General features: G+C 47.4%; 1 protein-coding gene across 7 annotated transcripts in view; it reads left to right on the plus strand.

Annotated features, from left to right (window-relative positions):
• Positions 1-14,420: 14,420 nt before the first annotated feature.
• GIGYF2 (GRB10 interacting GYF protein 2) overlaps positions 14,421-15,923 on the plus strand; it is a 164,361-nt gene continuing 162,858 nt past the window's right edge. For 3 of the 7 annotated variants that reach the window (XM_007966669.3, XM_007966672.3, XM_007966675.3), the window contains exon 1: positions 14,421-14,497. The gene's annotated coding sequence lies outside the window, so the exon portion shown is untranslated. The remainder of the gene's footprint in view (positions 14,498-15,923) is intronic. The other 4 variants (XM_007966676.3, XM_007966674.3, XM_073020139.1 and 1 more) reach the window with 2 other exon arrangements.

The following is a 15,923-nucleotide window of genomic DNA, read 5'->3' on the forward strand; positions in this document are numbered from 1 at the left end:
AGAGTAGGGTATTTTCTATAGGAGCCAAGTCCCATCCAGGGCTTCTGTTTGACACCGAGTCCTGAAGTACAGTTAGAAATGGGAACTAGAGGCCAGGCACGGTAGCTCACGTCTGTAGTCCCAGCACTTTGGTAGGCTGAGGCGGGCGGATCACTTGAGGTCAGGAGTTCAAAACTAGCCTGGTCAACATGGTGAAACCCCATTTCTAGTAAAAATATAGCTGGCCTGGTGGCGCACACCTGTAATCCCAGCTACTCAGGAGGCTGAGGTGGGAGAATCCCTTGAACCAGGGAGGCAGAGTTTGCAGTGAGCAGAGATGGTGCCGCTGCACTCCAGCATAGGCAACAGAGCAAGACTGCATCTCAAAAAAAAAAAAGAAAGAAAAAAGAAACAAATGAGAACTAGAGGACTGGTTTTCACTCTATAGGATTCAGAGTACTGAGCTTATCCGTTGCACTCCCCTTCCCTTCTGTGAGGATGCCTTCAGCTGCAGGGAAAAACCACAGCTTCATTTCTTTTGCTTCTTAGATCCCTTGAAACTGTGATGAGAGCCAATGCCCCTCCTTCCTATGTATAATCCAGGATATTTGGGCTACCCATGCAAGGACCTCTGTCCCAAGAGAACACCCTTTGCTCCTCAGGAAGGAGCATTCTGTGTTACACAAATCCAAGACCTATGCTTTGCAGACATCATTTTTCTAGCTGGTGTCACCCTCTAGTCTCCCTACCAGAGGGGACGGACATGAAAAAGGAGTAGAGATTCTTACCATATGATCCAGCAATCCTACTCCTTCCTATTTCTTCAGACTACATGAGTGCTTATGTCCACACAAAAACCTGCATATGAAGCTTTTGTTTTTTGATTTTTTTGAGACAAGGTCTAGCACTGTAACCCAGGCTGGAGTGCAGTGGTGCAAAGATGGCTCACTGCAGCCTCAACCTCCTAGGTTCAAGTGATCCTCCTGCCTCAGCCTCCCAAAGTGCTGGGATTGCAAGCATGGGCCACTGTGGCCGGCCTGCACATGAATCTTTATAGCAGCTTTATTCCTAATTGCATAGACTTGGAAACAATCAAAATGTTCCTCAGTAGGTGAGTGCATAAACGATGATACATCTGCACAGTTGAATATTATTCAGTGATGAGAAGTATTTACCAATAGAAAGAAATGAGTTATCAAGTAATGAGAAGGGAGGAAACTTACATGCATACTGCTAAGTGAAAAGCCAGTCCTAATCTGGGTGTGGGGCACTTGTTCGTGGTTCTAGCTGCTCGCGGCTGAAGAGGAAGGATAACTGGAGCCTCGGAGTTCGAGTGCAGCCTGAGTAACATAGTGAGACCCCATCTCAAAAAAAAAAAAAAAAAAAAAAAAAAGCCAGTCTGAAAAGGCTACATACTATTTGATACCAACTATGGTATGACATCCTGGGAAAGGTAAAAGTGTGAAGACAGTGAAAAGATCAGTGGTTGTCAGCAAGGAGAGGGGGAGGACTTTTAGGGCAGTAAAACTTATTCGCCATGATGCTATCGATGCTGCTGGATAAATGTCATACATCTGTCAAAACCTATAGAATGTGCAACACAAAGAATGCACCCTAGGCCAAGTGCAGTGGCTCATGCCTGAAACCCCAGCACTTTGGGAAGTGGAGGCAGGAAGATTGCTCAAGCTCAGGGGTTCGAGACCAGCCTGGGCAATATAGTTGTACCCTGAGTCTACAAAAAACTTTTAAAAAGCCAAGCTTGGCTGGGAGCGGTGGCTCAGCACTTTGGGAGGCTGAGGCAGGGGGATTGCTTGAGCTCAAGAATTTGAGACCAGCTGGGGCAATATGGTGAAACCCTATTTCTATCAAAAATTCAAAAAAAATTAGCTGGGCGTGGTGGCAGGCACCTGTGGTCCCAGCTACTCGTGAGACTGAGGCTGAGGTGGGAGGATTGCTTGAGCCCAGGAAGTGGAGGTTACAGTGAGCCGAGATCGTGCCACTGCACACCAACCTGGGTGACAGAGTGAGACCGTGTCTCAAAAAGAAAAATAAAGGCCAAGTGTGGTGGCATGCACCTGTGCTCTCAACTACTCAGGAGGCTGAGGTGGAAGGATGGCTTGAGCCCAGGAGGAGAAAGTTGCAGTGAGCCAGGATCATGCCACTGCACTCCAGCCTGGATGACTGATTGAGAGCCTGTCTCGAAAAGGAAAAAAAAGAATGCATCCTAATATTAACTATGGAGTTTAATAATGTGTCAATATGGGCATGTCAATTGTAACAAATATACCACATTAAAATAGCATAATAATAGGGAATGGGGAGTTGGGGTGAGAGGGGCACATAGGAACATGTACTTTTGGCTCCATTTTTCTGTAAACCGGAAACTTCTCTAAAAAATAAAGTCTAGGGTGGGTGTGGTGGTTCATACCTGTAATCCCAACACTTTGGGAGGCCTAGGTGGGCGGATCACCTGAGCTCAGGAGTTCGAGACCAGCCTGGCCAACATGGTGAAACCCTGTCTCTACTAAAAATGCAAAATATTAGCTGGGAGTGGTGGTGCAAGCCTGTAATCCCAGCTACCCGGGAGGCTGAAACAGGAGAATCGCTTGGAAACCAGAAGGCGGAGGTTGCAGTGAGGTGAGATCGTGCCACCGTACTCCAGCCTGGATGACAGAGCAAGACTCCATCTCAAAAAGATAAATAAATAAATAAACATCTAATGGTGAAGGAGACAAGAAAAAAAAAAGCCTATTAATTTAAAAAGAACGAAGAGAATGGAGATAGCAGTGTCATTACTTGAAGCATGCGTTTGCCTTTCTGGACAAGTGGGCCCACGTGAGAACTAAAACTCTTGATTGCTTGTCACAGACTGTGAAAATAAAAATAAACAAATAAGACTGGGTGCAGTGACTCATGCCTGTAATCCCAGCACCTTGGGAGGCTGATGCAGGTGGATTACTTGAGGTCAGGAGTTTGAGACCCACCTGGCCAACATGTCAAAACCTCATCTCTGCTAAAAATACAAAAAAATTAACCGGGCATGGTGGCATGTGCCTATAGTCCCAGCGACTCGAGAGGCTGAGGCAGGAGAATCCCTTGAACCCCGGGAGGCAGAGGTTGCAGTGAGCCAAGATCACGCCACTGCATTCCAGCCTGGGTGACGCTGTCTCAAAAAATAAAAATAAAAATAAATAAATAAAACTTTTGATTGCAAGCAATAGAAAATCCAACACAAAAGGACCATGTCACTACAAAGGCCAGGGAGAGGATGTCATTCCTCCCTCTTGGCCACAAAGTCCCCCAGAGGCTGCTCCCTTGTGCCTCCCGCCCTCTGTCTCCAGTGCCATGATCACAGCTCAGACCTTCATAGGTTCCTTCCCGGGTCTCTACCGTGGGCTCCTCACTGGTTTCTCTGCCCTCATTATAACCTGATTGTCTACTTTGCAGCTGGAGTAATCCTTAGAAAATGCAAACCTGTTCCTAACAGCTCCCCTTCAATTTTTGATTCCCCACTTTCAGGATCTGGCCCCAACTCATCTCTCCAGCTCCATATCTTGTCCCTCCTCCCTGTCCTGTCTCCTTCCAAACTCTATACTCCTGGTATGTGCAATGCCTAACCGATCCTAGAAAATTCCACACCTCCAGGCTTTTGCATATGCAGTTTCCTCTGCCTGGCACTCCCTCCCTCCCTTCCACAGGTGGGCTACTTCTCACTGTTAAAGACTCAGCTCAGAGATTATCTTCAGGAAGCTTCCTTGATGTTCCCAGCCCAGGTAAAGTGTCCCTTCTCAGGGCTCCCATTTCCTCCTGAGTTTCTCTCTACTGTAATCCTGACAGCTTGAGGCAGTAGCCCTCTTTTTACTTCTCAGCCTCCCTGTTTGGACTGTGAACTCTTTGCAGGGCAGGAAGTTTGCCTTGCCTATGCTATAGGCCCAGCATGCTGCGTGGCATGTAGCAGGCAACCCTTGCATGTTGGTTTTACAAGGACATGCCAGGTTTGTTAGAGCAGACAGATGGGCAACGCAGGATCATTACCACTGATGTCAGAGATCTTCTGAGTACTCCACCATGAGAGCCTGAGGGGCCAGCTCTGAAAGTGGAGACTGGCCGGGTGCGATGGCTCATGCCTGTAATCCCAGCACTTTGGGAGGCCGAGGCGGGCGGATCACCTGAGGTCAGGAGTTCGAGACCAGCCTGACCAACATGGAGAAACCCTGTCTCTACTAAAAACACAAAATTAGTTGGGTGGGGTGGTGCATGCCTGTAATCTTAGCTATTCGGGAGGCTGAGGCAGGGGAATTGCTTGAACCCAGGAGGTGGAGATTGCTGTGAGCTGAGATTGTGCCACTTGCACTCCAGCCTGGGCAATAAGAGCGAAATTCCATCTCAAAAAAAAAAAAAAAAAAAAAAAAAAAAAAAGAAAAGAAAAGAAAAGAAAAGAAAGAAAGGAAAAGAAAGAAAGTGGAGAGAGCAGAGCTTGTGGGAATATCTTTCTCACTGGAAGAGAGAGAGGTCACTCCCCAGGGCCCTCCTTTGACTGAGCAATAGGAAAAACAACACACCAATTAGTCTTGCCTAGGCCCTGGAGGCTGTGTGATGTAATGGAATTTGGACTCCAACACTAGGCAAGTAACTGAACCTCACTGAGCCTCCGTTTCCTCACCTGTAAAATGGGCACGATGATGACCTACCTGGCAGATTCCATGCCTGCCATATATTTAGTGCTCAGGACACATGGGTCCCCTCTCTCCCTTCCCTCCTCCACTACTGTAACTCTGTCTCCTCCTGAGCCCTGAGTCTCCACAGTTAGGTCCAAGAGTCTCAGCCAGGGTAGCCCAGAAGTGCTCAGTCCTGGCTGCTGTCTTGGCTACAAGTGCAGATGCCCATGGACCCAGGTTCTCTGTTATTTTGAGACCCCTTTCCCGACCAGCCCAGGGAATTTCTGCCTATCTGCCGGCTCACTTGCATGCTCCTGGCGGCTGCCAGTTACTGAATGTGGCCTGACAGCTGTGGCTTTGTCGCTACTCAGATTTCTCCTTGTCTGCCTGTCCACAAGGCCAGATGCTGGCACATCCCTGCCCACCTGGACTGACTGTACTATACAAGAATGATGATTCCATAGCTGCCTTCTGGGTCCTGTGATGGCAGTGGGGCTCTCAGGAGCCAATTCAGAATTCTGCAATTTAGAAGGGCTGGGCATGGTGTCTTATGCCTGTAATCCCAACACTTTGGGAGCCCAAGGCAGGAGGATTGCTTCAGCCCATGACTTCAAGACCAGCCTGGCCAACACGGCGAAACCCCATTTCTACAAACAAATACAAAAAAATTCAGTCGGGCATCGTGGTGGGCACCTGTAGTCCCAGCTACAAGAGAGGCTGAGGCAGGAAGATCACTTGAGCCTGGGAAGTCAAGACTGAAATGAGCAGAGATCACACCACCACGCTCCAGCCTGGCGACAAAGCAAAATTCTACAACTTAGGGAGGCACTAAGGATGAGACCTCAACAGGGGTCAATTTTTTTTCCTCCACTCCTTTCCAAAACCAGTGGCTTTTGTCATTCTGCCATGGGGTGTTGAGCATGTACATTGCTGTTGCCATCTTGTTATTAGTAGTATTTTTTCTTTCTCTTTTTTTGAGACAGGGTCTCGCTCTATCACCCAGGTTGGAGTGCAGTGGCACGATCTCAGCTCACTGCAACCTTCATCTCCCAGGCGCAAGTGATTCTCATGCTTCAGCCTCCTGAACAACTGGAACTACGGGTGCATGCCACCATGTCCAGTTACTTTTTGCATTTTTGGTAGAGAAGGGGTTTTATCATGTTGGCCAGCCTGGTCTCGAACTCCTGAGCTCAAGCAATCCGCCCACTTTGGCCTCCCAAAGTGCTGGGATTACAGGTTTGAGCCACTGCACCTGGCCTCTATTTTTCTTTACAGAGGCAATCAAGTTAAAGCTGTTGCCTTGTTGGTTTTTTACTTATTTTTACTTTTGTAGAGACAGAATCTTGCTCTGTCACTCAGACTGGAGTGCAGTGACATGATCATAGCTCACTGAAGCCTCAAATTCCGGGACTCAAGTGATCCTCCCACTTCAGCCTCCCAACTAGTTGGAACTATAGGCACAGGCCACCGTGCTTGGCTAGCTGTTACCTTTTGAAGGGCAATTTGGTAGACTGTTAAAATTAAAAATTGTATTTGTATTATTTATGTTTATGTTAACAAATCACATTGTGACTTAGTGGCTTAAAACAATGATTAATATTTATTATCTCACACAGTTTCTGAGGGCCAGGAATTTAGAAGCAATTTGACTGGGTAGTTGGTTTGGGCTCAGGGTCTCTCATGAGGCTGCAGCAAAATGCCAGCTGGGACTACAGTCATCTGAAGGCTTGACTGAGACTGGGGGACCTGCTTCCAACACAACTTACTCCTGTGATTGATGCTGGCTATTGGCAGGAGGCCTCAGTTGCCTGCCATGTGAACCTTTCCATGAGGCTGCTTGAGTGTCCTCACAGCATGGCAGCTGGCTTCCCCCAGAGCAAGTGATATGAGAGAGTAAAGGGCAAGCCTTTTAAGACCTAGCTTCCTGAATCACACTCTGCTATTCTACTAGTCACATAGGTCAGCCCTATTGGCAAAAGTCATTGGGAGCCATCTTAGAGGTTGGCTACTTTGGAATCAGTCAGAGTTCTTAATTGCAAGTAACAGAATCTAAACCAGACTGATTTAAGCAGAAAAGAAATTGATTGAAAAGACAAGGAGGAGTCCCCAGAATCACCAGCAGGGCTGGGGGGTGCAGGCTAAGGAAGCAGGCAGGAGGCCAGGAGGCTGGGACAGCAACCAAAAGCACACCATGAGAACCAGTTGCTCTCCTGGCTGACAAGCGTGCTGTGGTGTCCTGCTTCTTCAGGTCATTTACTCCACATCAGAGTCTGAGGCTGAGCCTAGTCACATGCCCACATGTCAGGGGTGGGACAGGAGAGTATCTGGGCTTTTTGTGTTCTGTAAGGGGAGGCAAGCTCTGCCAGCCACCAAGATTCTCATTTTCCACAAACATGGGAAAGAATTTCAGTATTTCAACTGAAAGTAATTCACTATTTCAGTTCAGCAGAACTGTCATAAAGAACGGCAGGTGTCCACTGCAGAGATACTCATGAGCTTTGGCCCAGAAATGTATCCTATAGGTAAGTATAAAAATGAACAATGATGTATTTAAGGGAATACTCATTACAGTGTTGTTTGTAATAGCAAAAATACTGGAAACAATCAGCATATCCATCAGCAGGGGATCGGTTCAGTATATTAGGTACATCCATGTAAGTGTGCACTGATAGGCAGCCACTGAAAAAACATGGATGCCACCAAGACATCTTGTTTCTTGGAAACAGGCCAGGAGCAGAACAGCATGCACAGTAATGCTCAGGTGTTCTGTTTTGTTTTGTTTTTTAGTTGGGAGGAATAAAGTCATGTGTATTAGTCCATTCTCATATTGCTATAAAGAACTACCTGAGACTGAGTAAGTTATGAAGAAAAGAGGTTTAATTGGCTCATGGTTCCACAGGCTGTACAGGAATCATGGCTGGGGCAGGCCTTAGGAAACTTACAATCATGGAAGAAGGTGAAGGGGACGCCAGCACAAAGCAGGAAGTGCTACACACTTTCAAACAACCAGGTCTCCTGAGGACTCTATCATGAGAACAGCAAGGTGGAAGTCTGCCTTCATGATTCAATCACCTCCCACCAGGCCCTCCTCCAACATTAGGAATTATAATTCAACATGAGATTTGGATGGGGACACAGAACCAAACCATATCACTCTGTCTCTACCCAAGTAGACTGTAAGCTTTATAAGGTGGGTGATCAGGTGGATTTGGGAGCACCCATTGAATCTCCAGCACTTAGTGGTACTGAGAATGAAGGAAAATGCCACACTTGTTTTGTTTGTTTGAGACGGAGTTTTGCTCTGGTTGCCCAGGCTGGAGCACAGTGGCATGATCTCGGCTCACCTCAACCTCCACCTCCCGGGTTCAAGCAATTCTCCTGCCTCAGCCTCCCGAGTAGCTGGAATTACAGGCATGTGCCACTATGCCCAGCTAGGTTTTTTTTTTCTTTTTTTGTATTTTTAGTAGAGATAGAGTTTCTCCATGTTGGTCAGGCTGGTCTTGAACTCCCGACCTCAGGTGATCCACCCGCCTCAGCCTCACAAAGTGCAGGCGTGAGCCACTGCATCGGGCCTTTTTTTTTTTTCTTTTTTCACTCTGTTGCCCAGGTTGGAGTGCAGTGGCACGATCTTGGTTCACCGCAACCTCTACCTCCTGGGTTCAGGTGATTCTCCTGCCTCAGCCTCCCAAATAGCTGGGACTACAGGCACTCGCCACCACGTGTAGCTAATTTTTGTAATTTTAGTAGAGACGGAGTTTCATCATATTGATCAGACTGGTCTTGAACTCCTGACCTCAAGTGAGTCACCCGCCTCGGCCTCCCAAAGCGCTGGGATTACAGGCGTGAGCCACCGCACCTGGCTGGAGAATGCCATACTTGTTAATGCATGCAACATTTTTGGGGAGACCACACAAGAAATTGATGGAAGGAGGATGTGAGGGTCCTAGATAGGTCTTGCGGGGGGAAGGATTTAAATTTTTTCCTTTATATGTGTTTGAATTCTAAAAACTATGAAACCATAAACATGTATTGCTTTAGTACTACAATGACTACTACTACCACCACCACCAGCACCTCAATTGTTAATAACAGTTAATAAAAAAGACAGAGGGCTGGGTGTGATGGCTCATGTGTGTAAACCCAACACTTTGGGAGGCCAAGGTGGGTGAATCACCTGAGATCAAGAGTTCGAGACCAGCCTGGCCAACATGGCGAAACTCTGTCTCTACTAAAAATACAAAAATTAGCCAGGCATGGTGGCACACACCTGTAATCTCAGCTGCTAGGGAAGCCATGGCAGGAGAATTTGCTTGAACCCTGGAGGCGGAGGTTGCAGTGAGCCAAGATTATGCCACTGCACTCCAGCCTGGGCAACAGAGTGAGACTCTGTCTCAAAAGTAAATAAATTAAAAAATTAAAAATAAATTAAAAAGAGAGGGGAATGTCTGACCACAAAGAAAACAAGAAGAGCAGTTGAACGTGCAAGTGGGAACCCTCTGGGATAGCAGAAATATGAAACCCTAAAGATGGAAAATTCTCAGATAAAAATGAATAACATTTTGGGATGCATCATGGGACATTAGTTGAATGGATACATTTATTGTATTCCAGGGTTTTTTAAAAAAATGATTTGATGTCTTGTACATTCAGAGGTTGGAAATGAGAACAGAATTAAAAATATGCAATTACTTTTATAATAAAAATGTTTTTCAAACATAAAAATGGGTTTCTTTTCATAGTTATTGTCTGCATAGCCTTTCTTGTTTGTTCAGTTCTCTGGTACAATTATCTTTTTTTTTTTTTTTTCCCACCTAAGCTGGAGTATAGTGGCATAATCATAGCTCACTAACGCATGAAACTCCAGGACTCAAAAGATCCTTCCACCTCAGCCTCCCAAGTAGCTGAAACTACAGGTGTGTGCCACCATACCCGGCCAATTAAAAAACATTCTCTTTATTTATTTAGAAATAGTTTTGTTCTGTTGTCCAGGCTGGAGTGCAGTGGCACAATCTCGGCTCACTGCAACCTTCACCTCCCAGGTTCAAGAGATTTTCACGCCTCAGCCCCCAAGTAGCTGGCATTACAGGCACACACCACCATGCTCGGCTAATTTTTGCATTTTTAGTAGAGACGGGGTTTCTCCATGTTGGCCAGGCTGGTCTTAAACTCCTGGCCTCAAGTGATCCACCTACCTCGGCCTCTCTAAGTGCTGGGATTACAGGTGTGAGCCACTGCACCTGGCCTAAAAACACTTTTTTTTTTTTTTTTTTTTTTAGAGATGAGGTCTAACTATGTTGCCCACATTGGTCTTGAACTCCCGGTCTCAAGCAATCTCCTACCTCAGTCTTTCAAGTAGCTGGCATTACAGGTGCAAGAATCTGCACCAAGCATGGGGAACACAGTTCAATCCATAACAGTGATGTTCCAGCTACTGTTGCTGTGAACAAATTACCCCAAAACATAGTGGCTTATAACACCCATTTTATGATGCTGACGGTTTTGGTGGATCAGGAATTCAGAGAAGCCACAGTAAGGATACTTATCCCTGCTTCATGATGTCTTAGGCTTTGACGTCTGGGGGTGACTAGACAGCTCAGGGCTGGGATCATCTGGTGAGATTTTTCACTCAGACATCTGGTTGTTGATGCTGTCAGCTGGGACCTCAGTTGGGGCTATTGATGGGACATCAATGTGGACCTCTCCGTGTGGTTTGTGCTTCAGGCAGCTTCAGGGACTGCCAAACTGTTTTTGCTTCAAACAAGACTGTTTCAGGAAGCAAGGTGGAAGGCATATCACCTCTTATGATCTAGCACTGAAGTCAAGTCATTTTACTTCTACCACTTTCTATTGGTGATAGTGTCCAAGGGACTGGGAATTAGACTTTACCTCTAGAAAGGATAGCGAAGGTGCCAGAGAAGTATGTCAAATGGAAGATATTCTTGCAGCCATCTTTAGAAAAATACAATCTGTTACAGGTGATTTTTTTTGAGACAGGATCTTGCTGTCTTTTTTTTTTTGAGACAGGATCTTGCTGTGCTGCCCAGGGTGGAGTGCAGTAGTGTGATCCCAGCTCACTGCAGCCCTGATCTCCCAGGCTCAAGCAATCCTCCTGTCTCGGCCTCCCAAAGTGCTAGGATTACAGGTGTGAGCCACCACGCCCAGCTATGTGCTTATGACAAGTTAAACTTGTTTTGGATTAAACTCCTTACCTTCCTACCATCCTCAAATGACCTATTATTCTCAACTTCTGTTTCTATCAATGACACACTATAGCTAAAACTTTATTATCCCTGACAAAAGCATGCATCAGTCTACTGTTGTAATTTAAAACCACTATTTAGTGAAACACTGGAAAGACAGTTACCAAAAGGAGAAAACAAAAGCCCCCTTCCTAAAGAGTAGATGATCAAGAATCGATTGGGTTTTATTGGTGTTTGTTGAGCATTTACTGTGTGTCAGGGTAATACCAGCTGCAGAGGTTGCTGGATGGAATAACGCAGCACGCACAATGGTTAAAAGCAGGGATTTTTTTCAGCCTTTTTTTTGGACAGGGTCTCACTCTGTCACCCAGGCTGGAGTGCAGTGGCACACAATCTCGGTTCACTGTAACCTCTGCTTCCCAGGCTCAAGTGATCCTCCCACCTCAGCCTCCCAACTAGCTGGGACTACAGATCTACATTACCACGCCCAGCTACTGTTTTTTGATATTTTTAGTAGAGATGAGGTTTCTCCATGTTGGCCAGGCTGGTCTTGAACTCCTGAACTCAGGCGATCCGACTGTCTCAGCCTCCCAAAGTGCTGGTATTACAGGTGTGAGGCATCATGCCTGGCCACCTGTATATATTTGTCTCAAATTGCAGAACTGTGCAGTAAAAATGCTAAATTTTACTGTGTGCAAATTATATCTTAATTTAAAATAATATACGTATAGGCAATGTACAGATGGCATGACAAGTTGGTTAGGGACATGGGCTCTGCAATCAGCCAGCCTGGGCTTGGAAATCCTGGTTGAGATTCGGAGACAGTAAGCACTTCTCTCAGAAGCCTTGTTGGATCGCTCCACAGCTCTCTTACTAGGATCACAAGAGACAGTGCAAGGAAAGCATTTAATGAGGTGGTCAGCACATAACAAGTATTAGTATTACTTTTCTCCTTAAAAATAACAGCTCAAGGGGTAAACTCTTTGGTCTAATGGAGGCACAGAGGCAGTAACACATGGACTGGCAGGAGTTGCAGGTTGGGGAGAAGTGGGGTAAGTGTTGGGAATGGCATTGCGACAGGATGGAACAGCATGCGCAAAGGCTAAAACAATGTCTTGTTCACGAATCTTCTGACATGGGCCTATTTGGACCACTTAGTTCAGGGGGAAGATCAAGGAGAGGAGAACAACATGGATGATGGGGTAGAGTTCTTTTGATTGTTTGTTTTAGAGACAGGGTCTTGTCCAGGCTGGAGTGCAGTGGCACAATTATAGCTCACTGCAGCCTTGTATTCCTGGGCTGGTGATCCTCAGCCTCCCGAGTAGCTAGGACTACAGGTGCATGCCACCACGCCTGGCTAATTATTTTTTATTTTTATTTTTTAGAAATGGGATCTCTCTATGTTTTCTCACGCTATGGGGGTAGAATTCTGCAGAATGGGATTGTTAAGGGCTCCTTTAAATTTCTGTATTTCTAACAAGTCTCCACATGATGTTGATGCTACTGTACCACTTTGAACAGTAAGGGTATAAAAGTCAAGGGAAGAAAGTGTTTCAGAACGCTGGGTGCGGTGGCTCATGCCTGTAATCCCAGCACTTCGGGAGGCCGAGGTGGGAGGATCACCTGAGGTCGGGAGTTCAAGACCAGCCTGACCAACATGGAGAAACCCTGTCTCTACCAAAAATACGAAATTAGTCGGGCGTGGTGGCGCATGCCTGTAATCCTAGCTGCTCAAGAGGCTGAGGCAGGAGAATCGCTTGAACCTGGGAGACGGAGGTTGCAGTGAGCAGAGATCGCGCCATTGCACTCTAGCCTGGGCAACAAGAGCGAAACTCCGTCTCAAAACAAAACAAAACAAAACAAGAAAGCATTTCATAAAGTAGGAAGTGGTCAATCATACTGAAGACAAGGAAACACGAAGTCAAGATGAGGACTGAAAGACTCCAGTATCAACCTGTAGGATGGGGTGTTCTTAGGGCAAGCAACAGGCAGATAGGAAAGGACAGAAGCCACCTAGGAGTGGTTGATGATTGCATGCCAGGTGTGGAAATGGAGAAAGTGCATATAAACAATTCTTTGGTGCAGCCTGGCTTTGAAAGGGAACAGGGTCGCAGGAGGGAGAATTGGAGTTTTGTTTTGTTTTGTTTTGTTTTGAGACGAATTTTCACTCTTGTTGCCCAGGCTGGAGTGCAATGGCATGGTCTCTGCTCACCGCAATCTCCGCCTCCCGGGTTCAAGCGATTCTCCTGCCTAAACCACCCGAGTAGCTGGGATTACAGGCATGCACCACCACGCCCAGCTAATTTTGTATTTTTCGTAGAGACGGGGTTTCTCCATGTTGGTCAGGTTGGTCTCAAACTCCCGACCTCAGGTGATCTGCCCGCATCGGCCTCCGAAAGTGCTGGGATTACAGGCGTGAGCCACCACGCCCGGCCGAGAATTTGAGGTTTTTGTTTTTGTTTTAGACGGAGTCTTGCTCTGTCGCCAGGCTGGAGTGCAGTGGCGTGATCTCGGCTCACTGCAACCTCTGCCTCCCCGGTTCAAGCGATTCTCCTGGGACTGCAGACGCGTGCCGCCACACCCAGCTAATTTTTTTTTTTTTTTTTTTTTTTTGTATTTTCAGTAGAGACGGGGTTTCACCGTGTTAGCCGGGATGGTCTGGTCTCGATCTCCTGACCTCGTGATCCGCCCGCCTAGGTCTCCCAAAGTGCTGGGATTACAGGCGTGAGCCACCGCGCCCGGCCTGAGAATTGGAGTTTTTAACATTCCATTTTAAGACGGGAGACAAAAGTAATCTTTAAAACTGACAGGAAGGATCCTGTAGGAAGGAAGAAGTTGGAGACACAGGCAAGAATGGGATGCCTAAGGATAGAGTTGCTAGATTTAGCAAACACAGGATGCCCAGTTAAATTCGAATTTCAAACAGTTTTTCAGTGTGTGCCCCAAATATCGCTGGGTGTCTTATATTTTATCTGTCCATTCCAAAACAGTTCATCTCTAGGTAAAACGGCTATAGCCTCAGATGTCCTAGGAAGGAATCAGAGCGCTCAAGTCCTTCCCAGCTGTCTCAGTACAACACTCTGGAATGAATTCCCAGTTCTACAAGAACTGTTAACAAGTAGAGAAGCTGGTTTGAATTTCAGCTTTTGCGGCTTTCCCATTCGCTCTAGGATGGCAACTGGGAAGGAAAATGCCGGACTAAAAGCTGTGGAAAAGTTCTAATTTGAAAAACCAGTCCGTAGGTGATGCAGAGGCTTTTGAACTGCAAAGGGCTCTGGGCATACAGGACAGTGAGTCACAGGGTGCCTGGTCCGGGCCCAACTCTGGGCACCAAGTCCACTCAACTCAAGGGCAGGTACCCAAATGCTGCCAAGGGGTCAGCAGGCGCCTGCGCATTGCCGCGACCCCGCCCTCTTCCAACTTTTCATCCGGGTCTCGGGCAGGGGCGTGTCTGGGCAGAGGGGCGGGTGGCAGTGGAAAGGAAGGATGTCGTGGGAGAATGGAGAGTGGGGAGGGAAGCGGGAAGGGGCGGGGGCGGAGCAGGGGGCGTGGCGGAGCGAGCGCGCGGTCACGTGACGTACGTGGCGACGTGTCGGCCATCTTGTGTTGTTGAGGCTGAGGACTGACTTGGGTTTTGAGACTCCCTGTCCCGGACCGCAGGTAACGAGCCATTCCGTGTCGCTACCCTGCTTGGCTCTGCTCCGCGCCCTGGCCCCGCCGCCTCGTCCCGGGCCGTCTGTGCCTCCGGTCCGCGCTCGTGTCCCTGCCTCTCCTGCTTGAGCCGGCCCGGCCGCATGGACACCCACAGGCCGCTCCGGCCGGCTTGGGCCGTCAGGCGACGGGACAGGTCAGGTGCAGGGCCGGAGAGAGCCTCCTCTCGGGCGAGGGGCGCTGAGGGCGCTGAGGGCCCTGGCGCGTCACGGCCGCAGGGATCCGAGGAGCCCCTTGGCCAGGGCCTCTTGGCATTGCCAGGGGAGCCGAACAAGGCAGGAGGGTGGTGGGGTGGGCAGTGTCAGGCCGGCTTGTTCCGAGCCGGAGGGCTCGCCTTCCTCTGCTTGCTTCTCCGGGCCAGCCACCCGCCCAGCCTCGGGGTGCCCCGCTAACAGCTGCTGCGGCCGGACAGCTGCTTCTGCCGGCTCTCCTGTCCACACCTAGCCCCTGGGAGGTGCGCTCCTGCCTTCCCCACGGAGCATCTGGACGAAGGAGACTCCTTCCGTGGCGAGAGTACTGGGTCTGGACCAGGCCTGAGGCGAGGTGGAGCCACCATGGTTGGAACCTTGGGACCGAGGCTGGGAAAGTAGAGCCCATGGCAGCCTTGGGGACCCGAATGTTCACATCAGGTTGAAATGGGCATTAACCTTAAGTGTCAGCAGTTTCCAAAAGCACTCTGAATACTTGTTTTGTGACTGAAACATAAATCAAGCGAACAGGGAATGGGGGCCTGAAAGAAGCGGAGTGTATGATCGTATTCGAGAAGCAATAACGTTGCTTTGCAGTTAGTTATCTAGTACTGTGTTTTTTATTTTGTTGTTTTCATTTTCCTGCAAGTCAAAGCACTTAAACACACGTAGTCTCTCTATAAGAAAGGTAAGTATTCCAGTTTAACTTGCAAGACATTGAGTATGGGGCCAGAACCTGTGAACATCTTCCTATCTAGTGCTGTATACCTTGAATTAAGGCAGTTTTGATTCCCAGTGTTGTGTCTGGGGAAGGTATTCTTTCCTTGTATAGTATTTCCTTTTTAGAATCAAATGACTTCCTAGATTAGAAAAAATTTTTTGTCATTCTGTACTTTAATTTTGATCCTTCTAATATTTGTAACTTTGGCCTTACAAATTTTGTCCATTTTGCCTAGAACACAAATACTACTTTCTCTTATTCATTGATGATTTTACGTGTTTTACTAGTTAGTATAGCAGTTTCTGGTGTGCTCAAACTGGAATATGTACTTTGCTTTTACATCAGATGTTGACATCAGAAGAGGACACTAGAAAAGTATTTAAAAGTGGCACGTAACTGGAAAAATGTCACATGGTGTTTCTTTCGAAATTTAACATCAATGAATACGCTGGTGATGGTAGTGATT

Source organism: Chlorocebus sabaeus, chromosome 10, assembly GCF_047675955.1.
Source record: "Chlorocebus sabaeus isolate Y175 chromosome 10, mChlSab1.0.hap1, whole genome shotgun sequence".
NCBI lineage: Eukaryota > Metazoa > Chordata > Mammalia > Primates > Cercopithecidae > Chlorocebus > Chlorocebus sabaeus.